The sequence below is a fragment of the Rhinatrema bivittatum genome, chromosome 2, assembly GCF_901001135.1.
Source record: "Rhinatrema bivittatum chromosome 2, aRhiBiv1.1, whole genome shotgun sequence".
In the NCBI taxonomy this organism is placed as follows: Eukaryota; Metazoa; Chordata; class Amphibia; order Gymnophiona; family Rhinatrematidae; genus Rhinatrema; species Rhinatrema bivittatum.
The window spans coordinates 189,602,761-189,617,286 of NC_042616.1; the positions used below are offsets into that span (position 1 = coordinate 189,602,761).

The 14,526-nt window shown below is 42.7% G+C and overlaps 1 protein-coding gene across 3 annotated transcripts in view; it reads right to left on the reverse strand.

Moving 5' to 3' along the window:
* THSD7A (thrombospondin type 1 domain containing 7A) overlaps positions 1-14,526 on the reverse strand; it is an 862,000-nt gene that overhangs the window by 328,778 nt on the left and 518,696 nt on the right. The gene's annotated exons all lie outside the window — the stretch shown is intronic.

Sequence of the window (14,526 nt, forward strand, 5' to 3'; positions counted from 1 at the left end):
TCCAAATCACATCAAATCTTCACTGATGTGTACTATGTTGTGTTCGTACGTCTGCCTGTGCTTGTAAAACTGACCCTAAAACCCTAGATCACCACCAATCCTCACTTCTAGTTACTAGATGACCCTTCTACAGTGCTATAAATAGTTGACTAATATAAGAGCCTTACAATGAGTCTCTCTCTCTCTCTCTCTCACATCCTAAGTATAACATTCTGAATTTCTTTTTGGATTTTGGCAGTTTCACAATTAGAGGTTTTAAGAAAAGTACCATGAGATCCAAGGAGCATTTATTCAGAAAGAACTTGCACTGGCTGAGAAATTCATAGTTTTCAACTTATGGCATGCTTTTAAAAAGTTATAATTCCAATTAATCCCTTAAAGTGAAGAACAGTCAATGCTAGCCAATAGGGGTGTGCATTCATTTGCAACGTAGTGGCAATCTGCAACATATATGCCATATTCATTGTATTCGTGGGGTCACGAAACGTATGGTGAACCCCCATGAATACGTATTACTAACGAATAAACGCCCACCCTCCTGACGCCCCCAAGACTTACCAAAAGTCCCTGGTGGTCCAGCGGGGATCCTGGAGCGATCTCCTGCACTCGGGCTGTCGGCGGCCGGTATTCAAAATGGCGCCGATAGCCTTTGCCCTTACTATGTCACAGGGGCTATCGGCGCCATTTTGAATACCAGCTGCCGACGGCCCAAGTGCAGGAGATCGCTCCAGGATCCCAGCTGGACCACCAGGGACTTTTGGTAAGTCTTGGGGGCGTCAGGAGGGTGGGGGTTGTAGTAAATTAAATGTAAAGGGTTGGAATGGGGTTTTTTTGGGGAAACGAATACATATGTACCTAATAAATGGATCGAGGTCCCCCGAGAATGGATGCAACGGATTTGGGTCCCGACGAATACGAATACCGAATGGGACGAATCCGTCCCTGCTGCACATCCCTACTAGCCAATATTTCAAAAACTCCACATAAATCACTTGTGACTATTATATTTTTTTTTCATATTTAAGGCCATCAAAATAGGCATTCTTGGTGATAAAACTACCTTCTTAGCCTTATATTTAATCATCAGCCATAATCATGTCAACTTCTTTTATTAAGATTTTTTTTAAATGCAATTTAAAAACTTTACTTTCAACCAAGGTCTGTATATTTCGAAGAAGAATTCACTGACACAGGTCCAGGGATGATTTTAAAAAGGCCAAGCACATAAAAAGCAGGGGTCACGCATGTGGCTGGGCCATGCATTCATTGCATGCATTTTAGAACAGGCCCAGCCATGCGTGTAACCCTCGTTATGTGCTAAAGTGCCAGGCCCTGCAAAACAGGCGGGCCAGGAGGCATGGTCCGGTTGGGGAGGGGAGGGGCAGGGCAGGGTGTGGGTCAGGACAGCACCATTTTGCGCTATCTTGATGACTCACATGCTAGCAGCCAGCCGGCGCACGCAACTTACTTCAACTCAGGGCATGAAGTAAGTTGCAAAACAAAAAAAAAAGTGGATAGATAGGATAGATTTTGCTGTCGGGGGTGAAGAGGGGAAGAGGTAGGAAGAGTAGGGTTAGGGTTAGGAACTGGGGCCCGGCCAATCGTGTTGCCGCAAATAGGTTATAAAATTCCCTCCCTCCCACCCTCTGCATGCACGAGTCACGGGCCGCATGCACATGCGGATGTGGATTTTAAAATCATGCCGGCCTTGGATGCTATAAAATCAGCGCGACCATGAGCGCACGCCAGGAACCACATGCACAAGGACTTGCACGTGCTCCTTTTAAAATCATCCCCCCCCCCCCCCCCGTCTAAGGGCTTTTTATATGTATTATCCTGAAGGGATTTTATTTTTAAGGCACTATTCCAGAAGCATGTCAGAGAGTACATTTGTCCATTTGTTCTAATAAGTCTCTTTTCAAATTGAATTTATTTTTGACAGGCAGTTTCATGCTCTTTCTCAGGGAGACCTAAAAAAGTAGATTTCTTCTTATAAATTTTGAAGTAATTCTCTCTATTTTTATCCTTGTAGTGGATATATTTATTTATTTGTTTTTATATACCGAAGTTCGTGGGAAACATCACATCGGTTTACAATATAATAAAATATAAAAAACATAATTCAAAATATACAGTGAAGTACATTATTTGTTAAAAGAAACATTAAGATAAAATAAAATTTTCTAAAAGCATCTAAGAGAGCAATTACTAAAATACATAAAAATAAGATTTAGATTTGGTAGTTGATTCATTCTACTTTTGCTTCCATTCATACTCCAAGGCTCCATCTCCTATTAATTACTGCTCTCTCTCTCCTTTAAAAAAAAACCAAACAAACCACAAACATTATTACAGCTTCTAACACTTTGCCTAATTCTCTTGGTTTTCTGGTTTGTAGCAGTTTTGCTAGCTTGTTATGTTGCAGCAAGTAGATTCATTGGAATCTCAGCGATGTCCTGCATCTCCCAATGACTACTTCTGGAATTAGTCTTCTCAGTTTATATTTTGATACTCTTATCATATCACAGTAACTATAAATGGTTATGGGGTATGTGTGTGAGGGGTCTTTCTTTAAAAAAAACAAAACAAAACAGTTATTGAGTCCTTTAATATATTGCCTGTGAGCCAATTACCCTGGAGGCTCGCTCTTTGATCTTCAGTGGTGGTTTGAGATAGCCTTGACTGCTTATAATGGTACAAACAACACTTTAATTGGAACTTGGCACAATAAATGCATGTGGAAGCAACTTACCCATTGTTTCAATTCTTTTAATTTAACTGTTCAGTAAGCATTCCAATTCTTTCTCTCTTTGTGCCACACATTCTATTTTGAAATACATTTGCATCATGCTGTTGAGCAAAACAGTCTCTCCCTGACTTGGACTTTAATTAGCTCACGTTTTTATTATGATTGTTATTCCTCTTTTTGTTATTCTCTTAGTATTTGCCATTGCTTACATTTTTTTTTTAAGTTTAGCAGGTGCATCCCTCATTCTATATAAGAACAAGACAAAATTTTGGCTTCAAGACACAGCTCTCATTTACAATCGCCAGTATACTCATTAGTAATCATCTTGGCTTTTGTGAATTTTCCATTCTCCTATAGGATTATTTTCCATTCATATACTTATGTTTCATTTGATTAATTAATGTCTTGGCATTATAATACTCGGTTTTGCATCCCGATGTAATATGCAATTTATTGCCATGAATGCTAAGTTTTTACCAGGGATGTGCAGAGCAAAATTTTATGTTCATATTTCTTATGTCCGAAAGGGGGTCCCACTTGCGGCCAATATGGACATAAAAAAAATCCAATGAGTTGGGTATATGTACATATGTGCAAAAAAAAAATTTAAACCCCCTCACCCTCCTTAATCCCCCCCCAGACTTACCACAACTCCCTGGTGATCGAGCGAGGAGTGAGGACGTCATTTCTGCAATCCTTGGCGAGAAGCATGTGACGTCGGCGGCACGTCGAGTGACGCCGGCGTCACGTGATTCCCGGCGAGTTCGCGCCAGACGGCTCGTTCGGCCCAAAAAGAACTTTTGGCCAGCTTGGGGGGGTCACGTGATTCCCGGCGAACTTGCCGGGAATCACGTGATGCCGGCGTCACTCGACGTGCCGCCGACGTCACATGCTTCTCGCCAAGGATTGCAGAAATGGCGTCCTCACTCCTCGCTCCATCACCAGGGAGTTGTGGTAAGTCGGGGGGGGGGGGGATTAAGGAGGGTGAGGGGGTTTATATTTTTATTTTGGCTCAACAATCGCGATTTCCCACATATCCAACATATCTATGTTGGATATGTGGGAAATCCGATCGTTTATGTTGAATCAATTTTTAAGTTAAAAAAAATATGAGTAGCGTTTTACTAATGCGGTCAATCCGAATGCACAAGTTTTTACCTTGATGTAATTTGAACCTCCTGATACTCACAGTTTGGTTTCACATTTATATGTGTATGTTTGTCTGAACACATTTTTTTCCAACTTGCCTCTTATAGCTTATCTACATACAATTTTTTTATTTCTTCATAAATGTATGCATTCATACTACATGTTATATTTATGTCTTTTAGAGCCTGCTTTACTAAGGCTTTTCTTACAGTCTGTGCATGGGAAAAAAAAAGTGTAATAAATCACGTCTTTACTTTGCTATTAAGGTACATTTTTTCTCTTTCTCATTATAACTTTTAGAATTTAAAGTTTTCTAATGTCTTTTTCCCTGCATCCAGATTTATTTTCTGGAGTCCTGTCTATATATATATGGCTACACTCACTCACTCTCTCTAATAATCATTTTTTGTTGTCATAACTAAAGAATATCTTTCATATTTATTTATGTATTAAATATTTATATACTGCAAATCAAACTTCCTAAGCAGTTTCCAGATTTAACATTCATAAAATTATTTAAAACAAAATAAAAAAATTTAGACAATAAAACAACGTTATTAAAACATACAAGATAACATAAAGATAAAATGATAGAAAAATGAGCTTCACATAGTCACAACATTCAGCGCAACCTGCCAAAAACAATTATTCTGAAATGCCTAATATTAAAATAAAACCTGCAAAAACAAATTAAAAATAGTGACAAAATACTAATCAAAAACTAAACACAAATACTGCCAGTCATAAATAAATTGAAAGGCCATAGGACTAGGATCTCTGACAATACATTTAAAATCACTATACCCATCATATTTTAAATCAATTAAAAGCTTGCTGAAAAAGAATGCTCTTGACCAATTTCCTGAACTTTAATATTGATGTCTCCTGCTTTATATGAAGTGGTATTGCATTCCAAAGCTCAGGCCCTTGTACATTAAAAAAAAAAAATCTCTCTCTTGTGATTCATCCAGTCTAATGACTCTAAAAGAGGGAGCATCCAATAAAATTTGCGAACTAGTTCTCAATGAGCTAGACCCTAGAGGGAAAATAACATTTCTAAAAAGCATTAAAACTATCTAGCACATGGACATGCAGAACTTTGAAAACTTGCATAAATATTTTAAATTGAATCCGCCAATTTATTGGTAAGCATTAAGCAATGATATTTTAAAATTATCGGTGAGATATGTTGGCAGATTGAAGTCCCAGGCTCTATTCTGGCAGCTGAATTCTGTACACAGTGCAATGCTCTAAGGGTTGTTTGGGGAAGAACAACACATAGATCATTGTAATAATCACAAAGGTCATGACCAAGGAGTGGACAATGGTCTTCAAGTCTCATTTGTTCAAGTAAGGGCGTAATCTGCTTAATATATGAAGTTTAAAATATGCCTTCTTTATCATTTGACCAATGTCAAATGTGAGGTTTCAGGGCAAGGAGGAGTTCCATAATAATTCCAAGATTCCTGACTTGATTAACAATAGCAGTTTCCTCCGCCTCTGCAATCAAAGACTGTGGAACATCTTGTGAGAGGTAATGAGCCAAGTAAAGTATTTCAGTTTTGCTCATGTTTAATAAAAGCTTGTCATCAGCTAGCTACTTTTTTTTTTTTATAGAAGATAAACTATTCAAAAGTTTATCAAGAGCTTCCTTTTAAGAGCTTTTCACTGGTGTATAAAATTGGATATTGTCTGCATAGAGACGATAACCAACATCGAGCTTGCCCAAGACCTTATAGATTGGGGAGATGTAAATATTGAACAGAGAAGCTGAAATGACAGAGCACTGAGAGGCTCCAGTATTCAAATCAAACTATTCAGATTTCTGCCCTGGTAGCACAATGCACTGAATTTTCCCTTTTAAAAAATAATTAAACCATTGAAATACGGTATGATCAATCCCTACATCACTGAAGTGCTTTAGTAAAATCTATGGTCAATAGTGTCAAAAGCCACTGACACATCAAACAAGACCAGAAAAAAATTCAGAGCCTCCTTCAAAACCATGACAAAAGACATTGAATACAGACAACAACAGAGTTTCTGTATGCTGGTGAATTAGGGATGTGAATCGTTTTTTGACGATTTAAAATATCGTCCAATATATTTTAAATCGTCAAAAATCGTTAGAGCCGCGATACAATAACAATTCCCCCGATTTATCGTTAAAAAATCGTAAATCGGGGGAAGGGGGAGGTCGGGAAAACCGGCACACTAAAACAACCCTAAAACCCACCCTGACCCTTTAAAATAAATCCCCCACCCTCCCGAACCCCCCCAAAATGCCTTAAATTACCTGGGGTCCAGAGGAAAGGTCCCGGTGTGATCTTTTACTCTCGGTCCTCCGTGCATTGTAGAAATGGCGCCGGCGCTCCCTTTGACCTGTCATATGACAGGTCAAAGGTAGCGCCGGCGCCATTTTGTTTTTTTGTCCCCCGACGTCAGGAGCGTAGGAGATCACTCCCGGACCCCACCGGGACCTTTCCTCTGGACCCCAGGTAATTTAAGGCATTTTGGGGGGGGTTCAGGAGGGTGGGGGATTTATTTTAAAGGGTCGGGGTGGGTTTTAGGGTTGTTTTAGTGTGCCGGTTTTCCCGCCCTCCCCCTTCCCCTCCCCCCCACTGGACCCCAGGTAATTTAAGGCATTTTGGGGGGGTTCGGGAGGGTGGGGGATTTATTTTAAAGGGTCGGGGGGGGGGGGTTTAGGGATGTTTTAGTGTGCCGGTTTTCGATTTACACGATTTACACAATATTTAAAAAACCCAAACTGCGACGATCCGATTCCCTCCCCCTCCCAGCCAAAATCGATCGTTAAGATGATCGATCACACGATTCACATCTCTAGAAACCATATTGATGGACATGTAGTACAGCAAATTTGTCCATAAAATCTTGAAGTTGTTTTAACAAAAAATGTTCTAAAAAAGTTTAGAAAAAAATGACAAATTTGAAATTGGATGTTAACTGCAAATCTGATTATGATCTAAATTAAGCTTTTTTAGTTCAGGCTTAACAGTGGTTGATTTTAAAGCTAAAGGAACATTTATTTATTTAAAATGACTTCTATCCCACACCCTCCAATTTTCAGGACAAGTTACATGAGAAAACAAACATAATTAAAGCAATAGTACAGAAAAATAACATTATATAATAAAACAATAGATCTAAAAAAAAAGAAAGGAAAGATCAACAAAACTCTTTTATAAAGATAACTTAGTTATCAGTTTGGAAGGCCTGGGTGAATAGATATGTTTTATTGCTTTCTTGAATTGTTTGTGACATGATATACTATATATTTCTAATGGGATTCAGTTAACATGAACATGACCTTCATTCAAAGAAAAGTTAACGGCCACATATTAAAACCCTGATGCGCATAAATCATGGGTTCAGGCCCCGAGTAAGTGCCGGGGCCTGAAAAGGGGGCATTCTGGGGGCGGAGAGGGGTGGTGTGGGGTGCAGGGAGGGGTGGGGATGGAGATGCCGGTACAGCAGCCATTTGCCGAGGGAGAAGCAATTTAAAGAACAAAAAAAAAAGGTATGGGTGATTAGGTTTAGGGGTGGGGAGGAGAGGGGAAGGGGAAAGGAGGCTAGGGTAGGGGTAGGGAAGTACCGTCCCAGTCTGCTCCTTAATTGGAGCAGACTGGAAGGGAACTGGGGAAGGCCCCGATGCATCGCCGTGCAAAACTTGCAAATTCGACCCACCCTTGCATGCCACCCCCAATTTTATAACATGCACACATCTTTCCTAGGCATATAATCTCTCAGTAAGGTTTCACAATGGACCCAATTAAATTAAAAGGCATTCGAGAATGGCCTTGGCCTGTGGACCTTTGGGCGCTCCAGAGGTTCATGGAATTCACTAATTATTACCGCAACTTTATAGCTAATTACTCCTTGCTGGCAGCGCCTCTTATGGCTATGACCCGTAAAGGCAGCGACACCAAGAATTGGCCACCTGAAGCCCTTGCTGCATTCCAGAGACTTAAAGATGCCTTCCTCTCAGGCCCTTGCCTGCGCCACCCAGACCCCAATCGCCCCTTCATTGTAGAACTGGACGCCTCTACCATAGGGGCTGGGGCGGTTCTGAGTCAGCACTCAACCCAAGGAGTTCTCCATCCGTGCTCATTTTACTCCCACAAGTTCTCCCCTGCTGAGCAAAATTACAGCATCGGTGATAGGGAATTGCTCACGATTAAACTCATCCTCGAAGAGTGGCGTCCCTGGTTAGAGGGCGCTCAGTTCAAGTTCACCATTTTCAACGACCATAAAAACCTCGAGCACCTTAGACACGCCCAGTGTCTCAACGCTTGCCAAGCACGCTTGGCGCTGTTTTTCTCCCAGTTTAACTTTTAGCTTCATCATCCTCCAGCGGAGAAGAACCTCCAGATGGATGCCTTATCTCGCTCCTTTGAACCAGATGACACTCCATATGAACGTAGTCATGTCATCGACCCTGCCTGTATCTGTCTGTCTGCCACCATCAGAGTGGCAGCCGGGAAGACAGTAGTACCTCGCCGGCTCCGAGAGAAGGTCTTGCATTGGGCACACAATTCAAAGATAGCCGGTTATCCAGGATGCGCCTGAACACTCTCTCTCCTCCAATGCTAATATTGGTGGCTCACCATGTCTACCGACACTCACGCCTACTTGGACTCTTGTCCAACTTGTGCTCAGCAAAAGCCACCAGTAGGTTGACCCTGATGCCTTCCTCAGCCATTACCTGCACCCGAAGAGCCGTGGACCCACTTATCCACAGACTTTGGGTGGACCTTCTAAAGGGAATATGGTCATCTGGGTCATCGTGGACAGATTCTCCAAAATAGCTCATTTTCTCCCCATGCCTGCCTTACCATCGGCCCCGGAGCTAGCACATTTCTTTTTGCTGCACGTATTCTGCCTGCATGGCCTACCCACAGATATTGCCTCTGACAGAGGTCTCCAGTTCATCGCTCATTATTGGCATGCTTTGTACAGTAAATTTGGCATCACCATCAGTCTGACGACTACGTATCACCTTCAGGCCAATGACCAAGTTGAGCAGATGAACCGATCACTCAAGAGCTTTCTTCACGCCTATACTAATGATCAGCAAGACAATTGGGCGGTGTTACTCCCATGTGTGGAGTTTTCCCACAACTCCCACATTGTAGCAGCCACCGGAGTCTCACCATTCTCCATAGTATATGGCAGGCAACCCCGGCACTCAGGCCACTGCAGACACCCTTTAGGCACTTTGGGCCCAAACCAAACTTCATTTGTGTCAGGCCATGACTTGGGCCAAGAAAGCTACAGATGCTCATCGTTGACCAGCTCCAGAGTTCCAGCCAGGCCAAAAGGTCTGGCTAAGTACACCCTATATACGACTCAAGCTCCCTTCTCAGAGATTCGTGCCAAGATTCATTGGTCCTTTTCCTATTACTCGGTGTATTGGACCAGTCACATACCAACTTCGACTACCACTGACTCTTGACATACATAATTCCTTTCATTTGTCCTTACTTAAACCGATGGTACTCTCCTGGCCTTCTTGTGAGACTCCTGTGCCTTCCCAGGTTACTGCTGAGACTGATACTACATATCAAGTTCGAGAAGTCCTCGATATCTGCAGAAGAGGCCGCCACTGGGAGTATCTTCTTTCGTGGAAGGGCTTTGGCCTACTCCAGCCTACTATTACTCGGTGCTACCTGTCTTTGCCTCTGGTTCTCTTTAGCTCTCAGGTCTCTGGATCTCTGCCTCATGCGGACCTGCTTCGGCTTTCCTATTACCTCTGCTGGTCCCTGGCTGATTACCACCTCGTCTACTGGGAGTCATCTGACGGAGGCCCACCTAAGACTAGCCGGCCCCAGCATCCAAGGGCTCAACCTACGGGGAACGTGGGCTGGTATTGGCGAAGCTCCAGTTGGTCTCTATCATTCAGCCAGCTCTGCCTTCCGATGGTGGGGACCTGTAGGGCTTGCCCTGCGGGTAACATCAACCCCACCTTGGGCCAAGGGTCCATCTCCAGTGCAACAGCTGAATGGAAAGGGCAGCTTGCTAGGAGTAAAGGCCAAGGTTATGGGGGGCTGACTGGGAAATCATTCTTGCCCATAAGATTATATGGCATCCCTTAACTTTTTTTTATTTTTTATTTTTGCAGGTCTGTCCTATTTCATCCATGGTTTGCTTCCATTCTTTACGGATGGCACTGCATTTCTGGTAGGGGAGCAAGGGTGTCACAGGGGCTGATTGGGGATAACCGGGGCTGTGTGTGTGTCTCAGGGCTAACTGGAGCAAACTGGAGGTGTTTGTATTTCACTGGGGCTGACTGTGTGTGCATATGTGTGTCTTAGGGTCTGACTGTGGCTAGCTGGGGAGTGAGTTTGTATGTGTCAGGGACTGACTGAGGGGGGAGTGAATGGTAGAGATGAAGAGACCTTCATCAAGCCTATAGATACTCAGAGTGCAATGTTTGAGGAGGGAGAGAGAACAGAGAAGGAGGATGAGGTGCAACTTAGAGAGCATATATAGAAGCAGGGCACAGTTTCTGGATCTGTCTGAGGGGCAAGTCATGTGCAGGTTCAGGTTTGACAGAAAACCATACTTTTAACTTGGCCAGCATTTAGAGCTGGAACTGTGCACTTCTACTCAGAGAGAACACACCTTGACTGAACACTATAAGGCTTTTTTGCTACTGGCCTTTCCAGACACTTCTAGGGGTGATGGCTGGATTAAGCCACCTTGGGGGGGTCAGGAGGGGGCTCCTGACCCCCCCAAAGCTTGCCAATAATCCCTGGGGGTCCAGCAAGGGTCCGAAAGCGATTTCGTTTTCGGCTGCCAGTAACCAAAATGGCGCCGATAGCCTTTGCCCATACTATGTCACAGAGGCTTTCGGCGCCATTGGTCAGCTCCTGTCACATGATAGGAGCACAAGATGGCGCCGATGGCCATGTGACAGGGGCTGACCAATAGCGCCGAAAGCCCCTGTGACATGGTAGTTCGGGCTATTCAGCACCATTTTGAGGCGCACGGCTTGCAGCACAGCACACCGGGCATGGAGGGAAAATGGACCCCGGGACCCCGCTGGACCACCAGGGATCTTCGTAAGTCTTGGGGAGGGATCGGGATGGGGGGGGGGGGGTTGTTATATATGTACGAAAATGCTTAAAAATGTTTTTAAATGCTTGGGGTGGTTTTTTTTTTTTCGCTTCGTTACCGATTCGTTTTTCGGTCCGGTTTCGGGTTTCTCGTTTCGTTTTCGGGCAAACGAACCGAAAACGAAACGAGAAGACCCGAATTATACCACGAAGTATTCGAACCGAAAAACGACCCGGTAGAAAAAAACGAAGCACATCTCTAATTTCTACCAAATTTCATGCTCCCCCTCTGTTCTGGGACTATCAATTGCACTCACATCTCTATAAGGTCACCTGTGGGCAACAAGGCCACCTTCCATAATTGCAAGGGCTTCTACTTCCTCAACATGCAGGTAGTCTGCAATGCCAAGGGGATCATCATGGATATAATGCCTACATCTTCTCACAGTCAGGCATTCTTTGACATCTTGAAGGAAGATCTCATTACTGGGGGTTGGCTTCTAGAAAGGTATGCAGTACTCACTTCAATGGCACAGCAACCAACCTCTGCCCTTTTCTTTCCTTCTGCCTCTAGGTAGTCTTAGGCCTAGGAAAGCTGATCCAGCCTCCACAGGCTACACCTTGGAATATCTCACTCTCTTTCTTTCTGCCTTCTCCCCTACAGGAGATAGAGGATATCCATTCAAAGCCTGGGTCATGATCCCTTTGGCATACCCACAGACTGCAAAGGATGTCCTCTACTACAGGGCTCACCGACAGACCAGTGCTTTTGCTTGGATAGATTAGGAGGATGTCTTCTCTACACCCCAACAAAGATCTGTAACATCTTTCTAACCTGCTACATGCTTCATAACCTGGCCAAAAGCAAAGTTACCAATGATGAAGAGGAGGAGGAGGAGGAGGCATAAGACCCGAGTGAGGAGAAATTGCAGGAGAAACATTATCATACCCACCAGCAGCTCTAGCGGAAAGGAACTCTCTGATACAAAGACATTTTCAAAGGTGAATGTGCATTATTTTACAAAATATGTGATGTTTGTGCATAGGAAAAAAAAAATAAAATTCTTTCTGCATGTCCTGCAAGGCCTGCCTCATGGTCTGGGCATTACTCCAGACTCCGTGGATGGGGAACAGTATGTTCTCCTTTGCCACCACCAGGGAGGCCAGCTTGGCTATATCCTTAACAATGAAAATTGGCTGTCTTGCTAGGAGAAGGGGGTACCATTCTGGAATGAGCCACCTCAGCAAAACTGAAAATATACATATGCATGAAAAAGTACATGTGTACTAACATTGCCATATATGAACAAAATTTTGCATGTACTTGGGGGTGGCGTGGAGATATGCATATTTTAAAACCTGCACAGATGGTCTGAACAGGTCTAAAATACTAGAGCAATCCTCTACAGATCCATATTCATGTGTTCATGAGGCCACACAGAGAAGATTGAAAGTTGGGCTCAATATTTGTAAAGTGTAGTCTAAATGAAACAGGTAAAATATCAGTCTACTAGCTCTTGCAAGCGTTTTTTTTCAGCGTTTTTTCCATATTAATGGAACAGCCTTTTACTATGCAGCTATAGAGAAAATACTTTCTCTGAATACTGATCAAAATTAGTCTTCTGTCTCTAGGGCTGAATCCTAGTGACTTATTTCTGGAGGTGAAAGATCATTCATTACCAGTTTTACAGCAAGTGACTAAACTACATACCGTAATAGATTTACAGGTACCGGCAATTTAATTTTAATAGTCACAAGACATAATTTGATATAGACAGAATAAAATCTGTATAATATAATAGCTTCCAAACATTGAAGAGGTACAGATCAGTCAAGTATCTCACTAACAGGCCGATTCAGAAAAACGCGCGGGAGAGCTGGCGAGCGCCCACTCTCTCGGCGCGCACACAGACCACTCTCCTGGGCGTGTGATTCAGGAGGGTGGCCTATGCAAATTAGGGCCCGTGGTAAAAGGAGGCGCTAGGGACACTAGCGCGTCCCTAGCACCTCCTTTTTGACAGGAGTGGCGGCTGTCAGCGGGTTTGACAGCCGACGCTTAATTTTACCGGCATTGGTTCTCAAACCTGTTGACAGCCACAGGTTCGGAAAACAGACGCCGGCATAATTGAGCGTCCGTCTTCCGACCCGCGGACCAATTTTTAATTTTTTTTTTAATTTTTACTTTTTTAATTTTTACTTTTGGGGCCTCCAACTTAATAACACCTTTGGGCAGGCGTTAATTTCTGAAAGTAAAATGTGCGGCTTGGCTGCACATTTTATTTTTTGTATCGCGCGGGAATAACTAATAGGGCCATCAACATACATTTGCATGTTGCGGACACTATTAGTTTCGGGGGGGGGGGGGGGGGGGGGGGTTGGACGCGTGTTTTCGACACGCTATTACCCCTTACTGATCAAATGCGGGTTAACAGTGCGCTCCCACCGGAGGTCACTGTACTGTATCGGCCTGTAAGTGATGCCAAAGATGAGATTAGCAATGTCAAGTCAAACATTAAAGATAAAAATAGAATAACATTTATTTTTAAATATATTGGTGAAAGATTTCCACGTTGTATTACATGTGACCCAAAAAAGAAGAAAAACCTCCTTGGAATTGAGTCCTACAGCTTGGGGCACATTTTCTCCTCCGATTTCCCATGCAAATGTCTTTAGTATACCAGAGAGGCCATTATATTTTCTTTAGACCTGAACAGATAGAAGAGTTTTTGCATCACAGTTCTTGGAGATTTTTCTTTTCCTCCATTTCACCTGTTTAAAGTGTAGATTGTAGTTTTGGCTGTATCTCCCTTCAAGTTTTTGTTCTTTTATTTGTTTGTTTGTTAAAATATTCTTTCAGTATTTGTCTTGCCCCGCTTGGTTGTGGATCTTATTTTTATAGGATTTAGGCCTGAACTGTATTTCTTTTTGTTCTTCTTTGAAATCTGTGCTTCTATAATATCTTTATACTATTATGGCCTAGACTTGAATGTTTTCTGACTGAGATGTTATGTCTTAATTTGTAAAATTTAAAATTCAATAAATATTAAAATTAAAAAAAACTAGTGTAGCTTGATGATAAAAATACTAGCTATAAAAAATCAATTTACATTTAGCACTATTTTTACTTAATGTAAACATTTTTTAAAGTCACATATCACATATTATAAAACGCTTTAAAAAATAGAAACATGTCATATATAAAACCTGACAGTGGTCATTGTTTCAACATAAAGCCTGTTTAATGGGATCATCTTCAAAGGTGTACTGAAGAAACATAGAAACATGATGGCAGAAAAAGATCATATGGCCTATCTGGTCTGCCTATCTCTATAATCTCTACCACTCCCTCAGAGGTCCACCATGCTTGATTTCATATACTGTCTTTGTATCCACCACCTCCATTGGGAAGTTGTTCCATACACATCTACCACCTTCTCTGTGTGGCACCCCTACAGGTTGGCCATTTGATGTCACTAGGTCCCTGTATAGAACTTTAATATCATGAACTTTCCATCCCCCATCAGTCCCTCCCACCTGGAGGGCTGTAGTTGG